A 16328-nucleotide genomic window follows, 5' to 3' on the forward strand; every position below is an offset into this window, starting at 1 on the left:
CACTACTGAGGAGGAGAATGTGGCCAGGAGCAGTGAGAAAGACTGAGGCAGTTAAACACAATTTAGACTGAAAAGGTTTCCAGATGATTTTCCTATTAAAAAGCAGAAGTTGTTCCCTCTCACACATTACTTCCATCTAAAATGTGGCACAAAGAGTGCTGTGCTTTAAACAGTGATAGAGTAAGTGGTGGTGATTGTTTTATGTAGGTTCAGATTCAGTAAGTCACCAAAAGCAAAGACTGCTGTGATCACTGTAAAGTGCTGTACGTGATGGGTCAAGCCTGAAGACCACATTTCCTGGTGAAGGAGACAAGCAGCTTGAGAACCACATCCTCTTCAAAGCATTCAGTGTGCTCTAGAAGGGCGGTGTGGTTTTGGGCTTTTACTAATGTAAAATAAACAAAAACTGCAATTCAGAGGTGTGGAATTTCTATTATTAATGATTAGCAGTCACGATACAGTTTTCTTGCAGCACTCTGTTTTTCCCATGCTGCCTTCAAGATTCTGTGATACAGATACAGAGAGCACTTCCTAGAGAGAGAAACCAGAGCTACCTAGCTAGTAGAAGTGTTGACTGTGAGTCCCTGTCTTGTTCCTTTTAGAAGCGTGTACTGGAAGCTGTGTGCCCTTTGCTACCCAGGTGAGAAATACACAGCGTTGGGGTCTCCCTGGCAGAGCTGAGTGGAAAAAAATCCAAACAAAATGAGCTAATCAAAATTGGGGGACTTTTCCAGTATGAGAGAATTGAAGTGTTGAGGTTTCCCCAGTGCAGAAGTAAGGGCAATCTTAACTCTGCTTCTTAGCTGGAGGCTTGCTGAGTTTTTTGAAGGGCTTAAAGGCATAGCTACAGGGAGACAAAACTTGGCTAGCATCAAGGCAAGCATCAAGGACATTTTAGGTCTTGTGGTCTCATATGGTGCCTGCCCAGCCCTGCACCCTTTCTTGACCCTTACTGTCTTTCCAGTTCAGTTCTGAGGGTCCTTTGCTTGGTTCTCCTGCGAGTGCTGGAGTGTGTTAGTTACACAGACACTTATGTGGCTTTGTCACCCAACTGGAGCTGCAGTGCAGCTCCTTTCCTTGATTGCTACCAGGGAGCCCATGCATTTTGCCCTCACCCTGTTACTGGCTTTGGTAACTTACTCCATCAGTCCATCCCCCTTCCTTCCCCTCTGTGGCATTTTGGAGATGACTTTGAGTGTTAGAATTATTTGCAACTCACTGAGCCCAAGAGGCCAGCTAAGGAGATGAGTTCAAACCAGACATGAACTCTGCCTGGCAGAAGTGAAAATACTGGGTGATGTACTTGGAAAGGAACTGGTTTTCTCCATTTGCATGGCCTGTGGTGGTGTTGAATAAATCTTCTGATCTGAGTGTTTGGATCATCCTCTTCATTAAATTTTAATTTTTGCCCTCTCTTGCTCATAGGTTTTTGAAGCTCATCAAAATAACTCCAATTGTCCTTGGTTTTGTACAGTCATGGGGACATCTCTGGTCATTTTCCTCTGCACTTCAGTAGCACATAAAAACTGGTAATGTGGGGCTCCAGCACTGTCAGCTTCCCCTGTGGTTGTGTTGGGATGTAATGATTTTGCAATCTTAAGCATTTCCTTGAAAAGAGAAAGAAAGTCCAAACCACACAACATTTTTCAGCTCCTTAAAACACCAAAGATAGTCATCCACTGAAAGCTTTCTCTTTGTCACAGGTAAATACATTTTTCACACCCTTCTTTAATACACACATGCACATGTACATAGTTTGTTGTGAGTAGGAGACTGACTTTATAGGAGAATTATACACCGGTTGGTGCTAAAGTACTGTCTTGATTACTTACTGACTTATATGCAAGGCAAAATGGTTAAGGAAATGAGAGGGGCTGTAACTGCACATGTACTTGATGTGTTGTTTATAGCTCGAGCTGCCTCTGTTACGTGTTGTATGTGCAAATGCTGGGGTTTTTTTCTGAATCTATGGTTTTCTACATGGATTTCATCTTTTAAAAAATGTGACCTTGAGAGCACTCCTGATCACTGCACCACTGTTCTTTATATACTTGTGGGCAGTCATTTTGCTTCAAAGTGTTTTATTTCAAAGCATGAAAGCATGACGACCTTTCAGCATTCACAGTCTTGGTCTTATATGAGCTTTCTGAGATGCAGTCAACGGTCTACTGGTTAGGACATGCTCCAGCTCTTGGGAAGAGCTTTTGTCAGCAGTGCCTTCTGAATCTGATATGTAAGTAGTGTATTTCCCTTCAGCTAATACCGTGCAAAGGCCAGCGTTTCTCTCTTTAATAAATTTATGACAAATCGCAGCAGGTAGCCTGCTTGACATTTTCTTATTCTAGGCTTGACCTGTTGGTGAGCTTTGAATTGCTGTCCAGAAGAGGCTAGTATCGTTGTAGGCTAGCTTTTTCAAATCGCAGCATGCCTTTTTTGTCAGCTGCAAGCTCTTACCGCATTGTGGGTGGTTGCATCACTGAGGAGAAAATAGCTAGTGAAGGTACAATCACTGCCTCAGGACTTCATCAAGGAAACCTCATGTGAAGTTACATGTTCGTGACTTGAACTCCAAGGGTTTGGTCATGCGTTGCAGTAATCTGCAGATATGGGGTCTGCTGTATTCTGTGTGTATCCACTGATTTGAAAGGGGAAATGAGTGGTAAGAGAGAGGAGTTTAGATGAAGAGGGAAGCTGTCTGAAAGGGAAGAGCCTGCATCTTTGGCTTCAAAAATATCAGCACATCCCAGAAGTCCCAGTGTCCAGCAAATGCCTGTCTTGGGTCATGTAAGCTTTTCACCACACTAGAAGGGCTGAAATGCTTGCAGTCAAAGTGACTGCAGGGTCATAATTTCATCACTAATATCCTTCTGAATAATGAACTAGATACTTTTTCCTCTCTCATCCTGCTAGAAGTCTAAAGTAGACAAAGGAGGCATGCCAGTGCAAATTTAGCTTAACGAGAAGGCCATCAGGTTCTCTATCCCCAGCACCATTAAGAATGTTAAAGCAATACTTGTCCAGTTGTTGATAAGGGATAACCTGTGTATAACTGTAAAAATAAATGGAGGAAAAAATATGACTCACTGATATCCTTGACCTTTTTCCAAGAACAGGTAAGAATAGTATCAGCACCTGAAACCATTAGATATGAATACAGGGATTTCTAGATGAGTTTGCTCTGTCTTTTGAGAACTCTAAGTAGGGAGCGCCATGACAAGAAATAAGATAACTGGCTGACAGGGAAGTGATACTGTCTGCAGCCAGAAGAACAAAGGATATTTGAGTTTATTGTTTTGGTTTTTTTCACTCTTAACATGCTTATAGCATTAGGGACCCTAAGCACTGTTTCACTTTGCTGTTGACACAGTGTGGGGGTGCGGGATGCACAGACAAGCTTGGAACTATTACAAGAAAGGATTAGTAGCTGTTTTGCAAGAGGTTACTATTGCAACTTCTGGGAGTTGGTTTCAAAGGCAACTACAAGCATGAGTGTCTCTCATTTGCTCTGCATAAAGAATAATGCCTCTACAGTCTCATGACATTTAGAATCAAATACCTCTACACTTTCCTTCTTTCTGTTTTGACCAGATAAGATTCTATAACCTCAAATCTTCTGTGTATATCCCTTTGTTTTGTGATTCCTTTGTGAAAGAAAGAAAACAACTATTGAGAAAGAGAGAAACAGGATATAAAAATAAGGAGCTATGCACAATTCAATCCTTTTTTTCTCTTCCACTGAATCCCTGCATGGCAGCGCACTGACGCAGCACCATAACCAACAGTCTGGCGTCTGCAGCCTGACAAGCTGAAAAGCTTGGATCAAGCATCATCAGTCTCATATTTTATTGTCTGGTTTTGGTCTTTGTTTATACATATTTATTTAAAACTGGGGATTTTTTTTTCAGCCCTGTGCTGGGGCTTCCCACATGCTACCATGTTTGGTGGCCCTGGACAGCTCCTGTCCCTCCTCCTTGTCATCTTGCCTCTCATTTGCTACCCTTTTTTTGTCCACAGTAGTCTGTAATCTTCAGACATCTTTTCTTCTGTCCTCTCTGCTTCTCCTTTTCTGTGCCTGTCCCACAGGCTGCCTCCAAAAGCACATCCCATTGCTGTTTGCAGATAAGCAGTCCACTGTAAGTATGGCAGCAAGGTGCTTGCTACCTGCCCCCCACAGATTCCTTTCTTGCAAACGAGAGGCCTGGTTCAGCAAAACAAATGATTAATTAAAAATCTTTCTTATGTTTGTGGCCCTTAAATGTAAGCCTGAGTTAAACTCATGTACAGGTATTTATCTCGTATGAGATAGCCAGGCTTCAAATGATCAATGTGAGCTTTGTAAAGCTGCACGACTTTATCTAGCAAAGGGTCTGTGCTTGCCTCTTCTTCCTTCAGACATGCAGTTGCGATACCAGGCAATGTGCTGCCCAGCTATCTGTATTCCTCCTTTCACTTCCCACCATGTCAGAGCCGGGTTGGGTCGGTCTGGTTCAGATTCTTTTTCTCTAGGATCAGGCAAGTCACAGTACTAGCAAGGCACAGCTGTGACTGCTTTTCCACTGCCAATGACTTGTGGCTCCCTCTCATCACCCAGGTGGCTTGCTTTGAATTCCTGCTCAGTGCAATGCTGTGTAGGAGAAGCAGTGAAATTTTTGTCCCTGAATGCTGATGTCTGATAGCACGTGGTAAATGCCTGCTGTCCTCATTGGCGGCTTTTTTTAAAGAAGTTGCAAACAAAAGTCAGTGATGTCAGTTAGTGATTATTCTCACTAAGTCTTAAAGCCAATTTCTGGATCACAGACGAGAATAACATTGCCTGCATTCCCCACATGCCTGTCCATCCCGCATCTATGTCTCATTGCTGTAGCTGAGCAGGAAGGTTTTCTTACCTTTGTGACCAGAGATAAAGATGTTGGAGTGCTGAGAGAATCTAATCTCAACAAAGCCCCTTTTGGATTAGAGAGTACTTGCTCCTTTGTGTGTTTTTTCAAAGACAATCCTTGGAGGAAACCTGGGAGAAGCATGTCAAACTTAGTCAGTTGTATATGGGCATGAATATATTCTGCAGAGAGGTCCAGGTGCTGTGAAAGTGTTCACTGTAGGCCTCAGACAAATGTGTCCATTGTGAACCTGTGCATCACTTGAGGGACTTTGGAGATGTTCATAACATTTTTTAACATTATAAATATTTTTAAATGCTATATATAGTTTGTCTTCAGACATTTCCAGGTCATAACTAAACTACTAGGTTTCCAGATTAGAGATGGATGGCATGAATAGCACAGTGTGAGTCAGACCCATCACATGTTCTAAATTAAACTTGTGCTGAGCCAACACTGATCCTAAGACTCTTTCAAAAATCCCCCCACCTTACAGAAATTGCTGATAGTGTTTCTGCAGAGGTTGATAATGAAGAAAAAAATAACGCAGAAGCATGGAGGACAGTAAGAAAGCAACAAGCCAGCTGGGAGGAATCAAAACATGTAACTAGGAGAAAGTATTCTAAATAAACAAGTCAGTGAATTAACAGCTTCAGTAGCAGATAGGTTTTGGCTTGCCTAGCATTCTTAAGAGTTCAAATTTCAAACCTCTAACTTTGTGGAAGCAAGGCTGTCTCCTAATCGATGGCTGTTTCCCTACCTAGGCACTGCAAGCTGCCTGAAGTATCATTGCAAAGGGCTTCTGTTTTCTGGGAGGAAAAAAGAACACCATGAAATGTGTGAGGATAACATGAAGATCAGAAGATAGGAGATCTTGGAGGGTTTATCTAATGACCTATCCCCCAGTAGAGATAATAATGGTTTAAGTGAGATTTCACCTGGGATACTTTGCAAAGTTGTGGCCATACATACTCAAAGCAGCTCAGTTTGAGCTTGTTCAAAAGATTAAGAAAAAGAAAACCCAGCTGTTAATTTCTCAATTTTTTTCATCATCCTATCTGAGGAGGCAAAACTGAAAGGTTTTGGTTTCTGTAGTCCAGCAAAGATAGGTAGAGCATGATTAAGGTGGTTCTGTGTGAGGGAGATGGGATCATATTCTCTGATGAGAAGATGTTAGCCTACCTGTAAACAAGAGGAAATTGAGTAGCAACATGACTGTGAAAAGACAGTGAGTGCTTTTAAGCTGGAAATAAGGAAGGTTCCCAGCCACCAGAACAATGAGACTCTGGAAAGAGCAGGGTCAGCAAAGCTGAACTACTTGTTTTTAAGATTGCATTAGTAAATGTCATGCTATTGCATGTGTGCCTGGAGAACCACAAAGGACATAAGCGTACACCCCTGCAAGTTGTTTCTGTTCCTTGTGTGAAAGGAAGATTGCAAACTTCTCAATCTCTCTGAATATGCTCTGGTTCTAAAATACATGTTTTTGAATCTTTCTTCCTTGCTTACTTGAGACCTCCACAAACCCTGTTCTGTCAGAGGAATGATCCCCAAAAATGCAAGGTGTCTCCTCCCCTGGGGACACTTACGCAGGGGGCTTCCTCTGCAAGGCTGACATTGCTGCTACTGCTGCTGCTGCTGGCACCAGCGAACAAACAAAGCTCTGTTCATTTTCAGCTCCAGCAGAATGAGCGGGGGGTGGGGAACAGGTCAGAAGAAGGATGAGCTTGGGGATGGAGGTTGCTCTATCAAATGAGAAAAATATAATGAGAGAAGACAAGGTATATTCAGTTTCATAAAGAAGTTCTTTCAATGATAACACGTTAAACAAAATCTGGAAGGGTTTGGTAATTCCCTTTTATCCCTGTTCACAGGACAGCTTATCTTTTATTTTTTTCTGTTTTGAATGCTAATGATAAATCAAAGCTGATCATCTTCTTGTTGCCATTAATTCTGATTTAAAACAATCTCAAAACATAAAATACTTTCCCATTTTCTGACTGCTTATGTCTTCTCCCAGCATTCCAAATAGCAGGCTGCTGTTGTGATATGAAAATCCTTTTAAAGAGGGAAGCATCCAGACTGTACTGAGAACACTGGAAGAGACATCTTCCATTGGCCACTTCGAAAATCTCAGTGTGTGTATTTCCATCCATTTGAATTATGCTGCTTTTGTCCTTCAGAAAGCAAAGCAACCATTATTACCATAATGAGAAAAAAAATCTATTACAAGTTTTACAAGACAGTACTTTCAGAAATGTGGCATTTTAGAAGTGCGGCCATTAAATTTGTTGGCCTCTGCATAACTGTGGCTACTAAGAAGCCATATTGGTGTTGTTCTAGTAAATTAAAAATATGATTTTAAAATGTTTACATGACGTGACTAGAACAATGCATCCTCTAAGGAGAGCACATGCTGAAACATGAGAGTCTTACTTCTGTGTCTGAGAGATTAGGCATTTTCCTTTAGGTGAGTTGTGGTTGAGGGAAGAGGGACTTTTATTTGATTTGGGGCCTTCTGGATTCTTTTTAGTTATACCACATACATGCAAGTGTTTGAGTGCTGATGAAGCACAGTCCAGTTACTCTGCTGACAGCAGATGGAAGCAAAGGGCCAGACCATGAGGTGTGTGCTACCTGCTCTGCCCTGTGTCCATCATCTGGCTCCACTCCTCCTTCTACCCTGCTGAAGAGGGGTGGCCAGGGAGAGGGGTAGGCAAAAGGTTTGTCTCACTCTGTCACTGTTGTATGTGCAAAGAGGTGAATCCTCTAGCATTTATGAACACTGTTGACCTTTTTTTGTTTTTTTTTAATCAGGGCAGTGTTCACTCCTCCACAAATAAAGTGGCTGATCTGTTTACTTTATACTTGCATCCTAGAGTTGGAAAGGTTGAAGTCTCTCTGCAGCATAGCTATGGCCTTTTCATCACTAATGATCACTCCTCATTGCTAGACTAATGCATGGGAAAATGGGTTTAGATTTGGTATTTCCCTCCATATCTTCGCTCCTTGAATAGTCATTATGATCCCTGCAGCCACAGATAGGTAACAGTGCCCTTAGAAAGTAGAAAACTGATTTTTTTTCTGCCCCAGTCTTTTTAAAAGACTGGTCTTTTTCATTCACTCTTGGTAGTGAGTTAGAAATTTGCTGTATCATTGTTAACTAAGCAGAATAAAGACAGTCTGGAAATAGAAATTGCTGCAGCCTGTGCAGACAGAAGTCAGCTGTTGCTCAATGTCATTATGAAACTGTGGAGTCATCAGAAAGAGTCCTCACTGGGGACGTGAATATCGGGCACAATGCTGGGTTTCCAAACTGAAAATAGAGAAACAGAAGTCTGAGTAAAAGAAAGAAGACTAATATCACATGACATAAAAGTGGCTCCAATTCTTTTGGGCTCACTGGAAGTTTTTGGCTGTCCGTAATATCTGATACCCACAGAAAAGATATCTGAAGACCCATGACCCATAAGTGCACTCCTGATCCAAGACAGTCTGTAGAGTTTCCCTATGCTCAGTGGGAACGTTCTCCACATTAACATTGAAGCCATGCAAAAACACGACCCTTGAAAGCGAGTAGGAGGAGGAGATTTAGGAAAGGATAACTTACCTTGTTAATGACACTGAGGAATAAGACACTCAGGAGAAATCCAATAGCATCAGCGGTAGAGGTCCTGTTAGCACTGTTGAGGAGAAAAAGGAAAGCCTTTAAGAAAAAGAGGCAATAAATTTACTTTCCAACTCCTTTATCACCCATTACATAAAAAAGCCTGAGGGAACAAGATCTTACAATTGGAAAGAGTCTTAATGGCCCAAAACTCAGCCCAGACGTTGGAACAAAAGTTATAGTCATCACATTTCTTTGCTTTCTGGACAAAGAACTTATTATGTAAAAAGCAGAATAAAAGTCAAGGGCCTTGGATATGCCAATAAGCAAACCTCCCTTTACTCAGACAATTAAAGAACAGATCAGGAGAGAGGACCAAATGCAAGGCTTCAAGCAGCAGCCTGTTAACCCATGAGATCAACATGGATTTGGGATGAAGGTCCACCAGTTTTTCACCTGCAGGGAATCACACTGTCTGTGCCTTTGGAGTTTCTCTTGTAACATCAAAGCCCATGACTTTAAAGAGCCCCCAGCTTCTGTCAGAAGTTAGTGCTGTTGTAAAAGTGAGGGGTATCTGTTCATATAATATTTCTGTTTCCAATAATGATGAAATCACTGCTGAGTCCTTATTGCATAGTAGTGACATCTCAAAAGAGAAAGAAAGAAAAGAATGGAGAAGGTAGTAGTCTAATAGTTGTAATACAATGTTATTGTATTACTACCTCAACAGTACCTCTGTTTTGTATCACCAGGACTTGTTTGCCATAGACTGAGAAGTCAGCAATGAAGGAGAAGGTAGCTGGCACTCGTTGACAGAAAAAGAGACAGGAACAATGTGTGAAAAAGCGTCTTTATTTATGAACTAATATCAGATAATCCTAATGAGGCTGCAGGATGTCAATTTTTGAAAGCAGTAGCCAAATCTCACAGATTTTCATGAAACTAACAAAATGAGGCAAGGAATTTTCTTTTCTTTTAATGCTCCAGTAGCCTGGTCTTTATTTGTAACTGAAGGGTACTTCTGTGAAGAAATCAATAGCATTGTTATAGTAAGATGCAGAGCTCCCAGGAGAGATGAGGAAACCACCGTGTCTGCCTTCACTGGATACCCAAAGAGTACTGTCTTCGATGACTCCATTGGACATAATTTTTGCCCATTGGCAGAGCTAGACGGCTACTGCTGAGAAGAATAAGCTCAGACCTGAACAAGCAAAAAGCTGATTTTCACTATACAGAAGTGTGAGATGTTTTCTGGGAATAAAGCTCAGATAAAGCTGATCACTCATAACGTTAATTCCATGAAAATAAAATTTAAGGCAGTGATTCAGGTAAGTGCGTGGTTTCTTTTGAAGCTCTAAATTGAGAACTACTCTACATGAATAGTTCTGTTTTCCACAATTTTCTATGCTGATAAATGTTTATGTGACCTACAGAAAAACAACAAAACATACAGCTGACTGTACCCATTCTTAACAATGTTAAATAAAGGAAGAAGGCTAGTTAGGGCCATGAAATAGGCTGCTCTGAAGCTACGACTACATTTCACTTTTCTGTTTTGAAGATAAAGGACCAGTGTTTCAATATCATGTTGTCTGAGTTGTATTTATAAACTAACAGCAGGAAAACAGCTGTAATCTAGCCAAATTCACAGTCAGGTAGTGAACAAGCCTCAGACAGCTAAAAATTGTGAAGGCTATGCAACAGCTGTGGAGAGCAAGGAGTATCATTTGTAGTGTTATGTTTCAGAAAAAAAATATTAGAGGAAAAAAGTTGAAGATGATAAGGTGATATAAACCTGCATATATGTACAGTTATACTCAAAAAAAAAAAATAAAGGGATAAATCTCCCACAGACAGTTTACTTGATTTATCTACATTTTAGGAATCTATGCTTCAGCCTTTTACTATAGAATTTCAGTATCTCTTAAGTGGAATACATGCAGACTTTATGGATACCAGAGTAAAGCTTAAGACAAAAATTAAGTGTGCTTATGCAGTGAAAGGGATTTTTTAATTATGGTATTTTGGCTGATTTACTGTGTCTGTGACCAGAGAATTAGATTTGGAAGAAAGGACAGTTTCTGTGTTTCAAATAACAATTACTATAGTTCAGTTACAGCACTCTGTGTTTTAACGCCATGTTTCATTCCAGTTCACCAGCACTGTAGTTTCTTAGTATTCTGAACACCCAGCATGTTCCCTTTAAAAAAAAAAAAAACACAGAAAGTTCTGTTTTCTTCTAATGTTCTTTCTAGTTTGCATGACACTGCAACTTTAACTCCTTATTTGCTGTTACAGTGGTAGCCAAAAAAGATTATTTCCTCCAGAAACCCAAAGACCCATCTTTTCAATGGAGCTCATTGCTTCTGAAGTTTGCACTTTGCCTGTCAGCAAACATCTGCCTCCAATTTCTATGCAAATGTTCTTGATCACATGTATCTGAGTCATGTTTCTTCTGGAAACATAGGCAATGAATTCTCTAAATATCAAGCTGACCTGATGTTGTACTGAATGGCCACTTATTCGCTGCTTCCTGTCCTGGGATGTCTCCGATAGCAGCAATGCTGCTGTGTTCACAGCTTAGATGTCAGCAGTGGGATAATTCATAGCCCAGTGGGCAATATCCTATAAGATGCAACGTGATAAAAATACACTCTTCAGAGAACCTCACAATCCTAAGGGAATTCCCTTCATTCCACAAAAAAACCTCCTTACCTTGCCAGATCTCAACACTTCTTATTCAAAGAGCACCTGGTTTCTTCCCTTCTACAGCCATCACCAGGAACCAATGGGGATTGCTTACAGTGCTGACAGTCTTGCTCTCACCTGGGTCCCAAAGCTATGTCTGGCAACTTCAGCATAAGTGTGCAGCTAAGCCCAGCAGAACTGCACTGGTGGACTGGGGAGCAGTGACAAATGAGGACTTAGTGACACCACAGTCTCTTGCAGCTACTTCCTTTTAGAAAAAAAACCCTCATTATTTTTGCTTAAATAATTGTTTTACTTTCTAGGTCATCAGCTGAAGAAATAAAAATTAGGGACAGGAGTGCTGTAAACAAATAACATGATAATTATAATTCACTACTGAACACTTGTCACAATTAAGAATGCTGCATTCAGATTTATTTTCACTGTTAGCGACTGTCACCACTTTGCCCGTCCTATCTAATAGGTGGAGTTGTGTGATGCAAGTTGCTTGCTACTTTGCTCAGTTTCCTCCCCCTGTACTTACCCAATCCAAAAATAAATGCAAAGTAGTTTGTGAATACCATGCTTGGGTTGCAGACTGTTAGAAGCAAATTCAGCCAACCATTGTGTATTTATGGTAAACCAAAATTTGTGCATTGATTTTTCCTGCTTTGAACTCTAGGCCATTTTGTGTTTCTGACTGCTGCTAGCAGAATGAGGCTGTATCTGACAACAGAAGAGGACTTTAAAAGGCAGAATATAAATATTTGGAATATGCCCAAGGAGACCAGTCTTGCTTCTTCCTTTTTCCCCTCAAGTTTCACTTTTTAGTTTGTGCCAGTCAGCCTCCTACTCTTTACTGAAAATTTTCCAAAGTTCAAGTTGTTGTTTTTGAACTCAAGAAACAAAGTAAATGAGAAAATGTGCCACCTTGAAAACAGATTTCCTCCTGTGAATGCAGCAGGGACTTGGTCTTGACTGTCCTACAGTGTCAGGGGTAGTGGAGTCTCCTGTGGAGCCTGGAATCTGCACATCTGAGCTGTGGAGATCCCGACAGATCTGTTACACAAAACCGGGTACAGCGAGGTAGCTCTGAAGCTGTCATCCTGCACCTGCAGATACTGTTTGAGGGGCTCATTCAGACTAAAGAGAAAACTCATAAATTGATAAGTGAAATTAAAATATCTCTGTTCCCCACCACACCCAAAGGAGAGATCAGCTTTTGCACTGACTGTGGCTGGTGAGCATGGTGTTGCACCATTGCTGTTTCTGTGCTCTCCTCACGGCAAATGTGCTGCAGGCTGGAGAAAGCATGTCTCACTTGTGGCTGTTTGGGGACAGTGCAACTTGTGAGTTGCATTGAGGAGATTATGAGCTCTGTGTAAGCATCTTTATCGTACACCAAGTTCCCCTTTTGTTTGTAAGCCCAGTCTCTCCTTCTGCTATCTTAATTGCCTCCACAGTCCACATTTGGCTGCATTTGCAAGCAGTGATGTTGCAAGGGTGTCCATAGAGGGTCACTAAACTTTAATGACCCTTGGTTATCAGGAAGAACTTATCTTGCCAGCAGTTTTCAAGAGAAGAGATGCAGAAGGTGAAGTTATGTCAGTGAAGGTCCCTGAATACTTTAAAGAGCCCAGATTCCCTGGCAAACAGTGATCAAAGGGAAAAATTTCCAAAGCTGGGAAAGGCAAACAGCATTTTTTGGTTTATTGAATTCTGTTTATTTCTTGTGCAACTGTAATAGAAACACTTGCAAAATCTCTGTGCTATATATCAGCCATATCTGCTGCTGCACTTACAAACCACCAAATGTACAGAAAATGGAAAGTATAGTGGTTCAACAAACAAGTATGGTTGTGTATGTGTGTGTATGTAAAGCAGGCATGTAGGATAGGACAGGGATAGGAATTGCTCTGATTGGACACTTGAACCATGTTTATTAATTTTTTTTTCTCTTTCATATGTTGATGTTATCAATGATGACTGATACTTCAGAGTCAGATTTCAGGTTAGTATTTATTAATATGTAAACCTACATGTTTGTATAAGAAGGCATTCTCAACACTTAACAAACCAATTATTAGCATGGCATAATTTATGCAACGTTAATATCACTTAAGGATGATCTGCTCTGCTTTGTCTTGTGAAGTTTTGTTTCAGGAGATAGAGACATTATCTACAGTATTTCTTTCATTGTACCTAAGTTCTTATTCCATCTTGGCTTAAGTTGATTTTCATAAGACCCTGGTTTGTCTCTTTGGACAACCTACAGCTAAATTAGTGTCTGTCAGGCAAGGTTATGCAATCTTACATATTGCCTTAGGACTCTGAAAACTCAGTCATTCAGTATAAACCTAAGAGTTTCAGCTCCAAGAATCTGGAAGCTTTGTCATTTTTGAGGTGTTTTGCTTCCTGCCTCAAAGCCAACAGCATATTTGATACCATTGGGCATCTCCATTCAAGTGAGGAAAACCACTTGAAATTGTAGGAATATAACAATATTAAACTAGAACCTTTGCCAATAAAGTCTAATACAATAAATTGTGTGGAATTTCTGCCTTTAACTCCCAAGTATCATAAATGCTTCCAAAGGGAGAATCAAGTCCATCAAGTCCATGATTTTTTCCACAAAATGCAATAACCATAACCTTCAGAAATACTTTAGGTTTGTCATATGTTAATTTAAAGACAGAAAGCAAAAATGCATCATGTGTTGAGCAGTGTTTTACAAGTAGTCTGCAGAGTATTCCATGGTCAGTATCAGTCTGGTCCTGGTACAATGCATATGAGCAGATGCTTGTAGTGCTCTGCTGACTTCAAAAGAACTTTGTGCATACCTCAAGAAATTATTTCATGGTGACGGTTGAAGAAACTTGGTACCTATCAAGTGTTAAATGTGGCTCAGAGATGCAATAGCAAAAATCACTGAGCTTGGTTTAGGGATGCTGTCTCAGCTGAGCGCTTTCTTGTGTCACAACCTGGTATACCAAAATGCATGTTTTGTCCAACATGATCTGGAATGATTTTTTACTGAAGTCATCTTTCTTTTTTAGTGTGCAGCCCTTTTCACAGTATTTCCTACTCATCTGTGCTTCTGTTCTCCTTCCTTCAGCACCTTCATCTGATTCTCTTCTGTTTTCCTGATGACTGTTGTATATCAACTATTTAACGAGCTGCCGGCCTGTCAGTGCTCTGAACTGCTCATTTGCAAGAGCTGACTTGTCTAATGTCTTCAGTTCATGAATTATCTCTTGAGTTCACTATGGATATCAGTTTGCTTTAAGTGCAATTAATTTCATCATATACAGTAAATACTCCCTGGCAAAGTTTAAAGCCTTGGCTTTCCTCTTACCTTCTTTTTTCCTTAAGTGTATGTCACACTTCACCGCTCCTTACTGCATACCCTGTCCCTTGTTAGTCTCCATCACATCTTCTTTTTATTCATTTTCTACTTTATCAGAACCATCTGTTGTCTTGGACTCCTCTTTTAACATTTTCCTTTGTAATCATACCTGTTTTCATAAGCTTTCTTATTGGTACTGCCTGGTGACTGTGCATCTGACCTCTCAGCCTGCTACACAAGAAACCCAGCATCTGCTCATGCAAATCTGTGCTGATGCTGTATTTATTACTCCCTCCAAACCACAAAATTTTTCCTCGAAACAAATACTGTCAAAAGAGAAACAAGGCTGAGTGAGACAGTCAGTAAAAACAACACATCCAAATGAACATATGTTATTTTGCCGTGTATCCCATATATCACTCAAATACTTCTTGGCATATGCAATAACTGCCCATGATACATGGCTCTGCTACCTTGTCTTCTGTCCAGCTGCCTGCCTCCATAGCCCGCTGGCTGTTCTCCTTCCCCTAGCGACAGTATTTCTGTTGACATTGCAATGGCACTGCCTGGTAACAGGATACCCTATTTACATGTACCGAAGGACATGACTCCTGCCCTGGCCCTGCTCTTGGAGTAGAGTCTCTTGCTCAATATGCTGAACCTCTGCAATTATTTATATGAATGATACAGATAGTCAAAAACCTTGTTGGAAACAGAGTAGGCCACTGTTGATTTGAATTTTTGTAAGTTAATACTATTCCCAAGTTTCTTTTTGTCAGTAAAAAAACATTCACTTTACTAGTCTGGGTAGAATTCATGGGGATAATCAGCAATTACAAGCAGATCACGATTACTAATTCACTGCAACATTCCTGGAACACGCTGTTTCCATTCCTGGATTGTTACACCGCCATTTAAATTATTAAAACAGCATATAATAACAAGTCATAAACTTCCCCTGAAACATTCTGACATTTCTATTAATGAAAATTATTCAAAAAGATTTTTTTTTTAAAAAAAGTTTTCATGAAGTGCCATAGGAATATGCAACCATGTTAATAGGCCAACTACATGTCCACTCAATTTAGGAAAAGATTAGCAAATTTAAAATAAAGAAAGCTTGTTGGGATGCCTTTGAGAGCATTTTTCATTTCTTCTTTCAGATATTTTTGTGTTTATGCCGACCTTTCAAGCCAAAATCAGTCCTCTTGAATTAATATTTTTAAGGCGTGCTTAAGTTTGGTGCTTGATTTAGTACAAATTCTTTACAGCAGTGCTCTGCAATGTGTTTTTCCAGTCTTGCTCTTTAACTTCCCTACACGTGACTCGGTTTGGATGAAAACCGATTACGATGTCCACATTATGGTGTTTCGTCCCAGACTGCTTCCTTCCCTTCTCTGCACAGGCAGGGATGTTGTGCTTGGCTGCCTCTTGCAGGGGGTTGAGAGGTGCAGAGGGCCAGTGTTTCCCCCCAAGTCCGTGCCTGTGGTGCTGGGGGAGGCAGCTCAGCTCCCTGTAGCCACAACATCACAAGGCATGAGTGCCCTGCATGCTGCTGCTTATTTTTTCCACCTGAATTTAGGTTTATGGGATAACTTTTTCTGCATATGTGGAAGCCACTCCAGAAGAAACCAAACAAGTTCACTCAGTGATAGAGGACCTGATCCAGTATTGATTGAAGCCAAAAAAATGTTTCCATTGGCTTAAGTGGAGGCTGGGTGCAGGGAAGAGGAGGAGGAGAAGGGGGAGTGCCAGGAGGGCTGACATGACGGAGGCTGTGTCAGGCAGCTGCCGTGCCTTTGGCCATGTG

General features: G+C 40.8%; 1 protein-coding gene and 1 long non-coding RNA gene across 2 annotated transcripts in view; one reads left to right on the plus strand and one right to left on the minus strand.

Annotated features, from left to right (window-relative positions):
• The window catches only part of ANKH (ANKH inorganic pyrophosphate transport regulator), a 105395-nt gene that overhangs the window by 9468 nt on the left and 79599 nt on the right, over positions 1 to 16328 (plus strand). The gene's annotated exons all lie outside the window — the stretch shown is intronic.
• LOC127476429 (uncharacterized) lies at positions 6137 to 11321 on the minus strand. Its single transcript, XR_007906609.1, has 2 exons — positions 11200 to 11321; positions 6137 to 8560 (listed from the first exon to the last, which is right to left on the minus strand). It is a non-coding gene; the product is annotated as an uncharacterized LOC127476429 (long non-coding RNA).

Source organism: Manacus candei, unplaced genomic scaffold (assembly GCF_025592945.1).
Source record: "Manacus candei isolate 608988 ecotype Guabito, Panama unplaced genomic scaffold, ASM2559294v1 h1tg000049l, whole genome shotgun sequence".
Taxonomy (NCBI): domain Eukaryota; kingdom Metazoa; phylum Chordata; class Aves; order Passeriformes; family Pipridae; genus Manacus; species Manacus candei.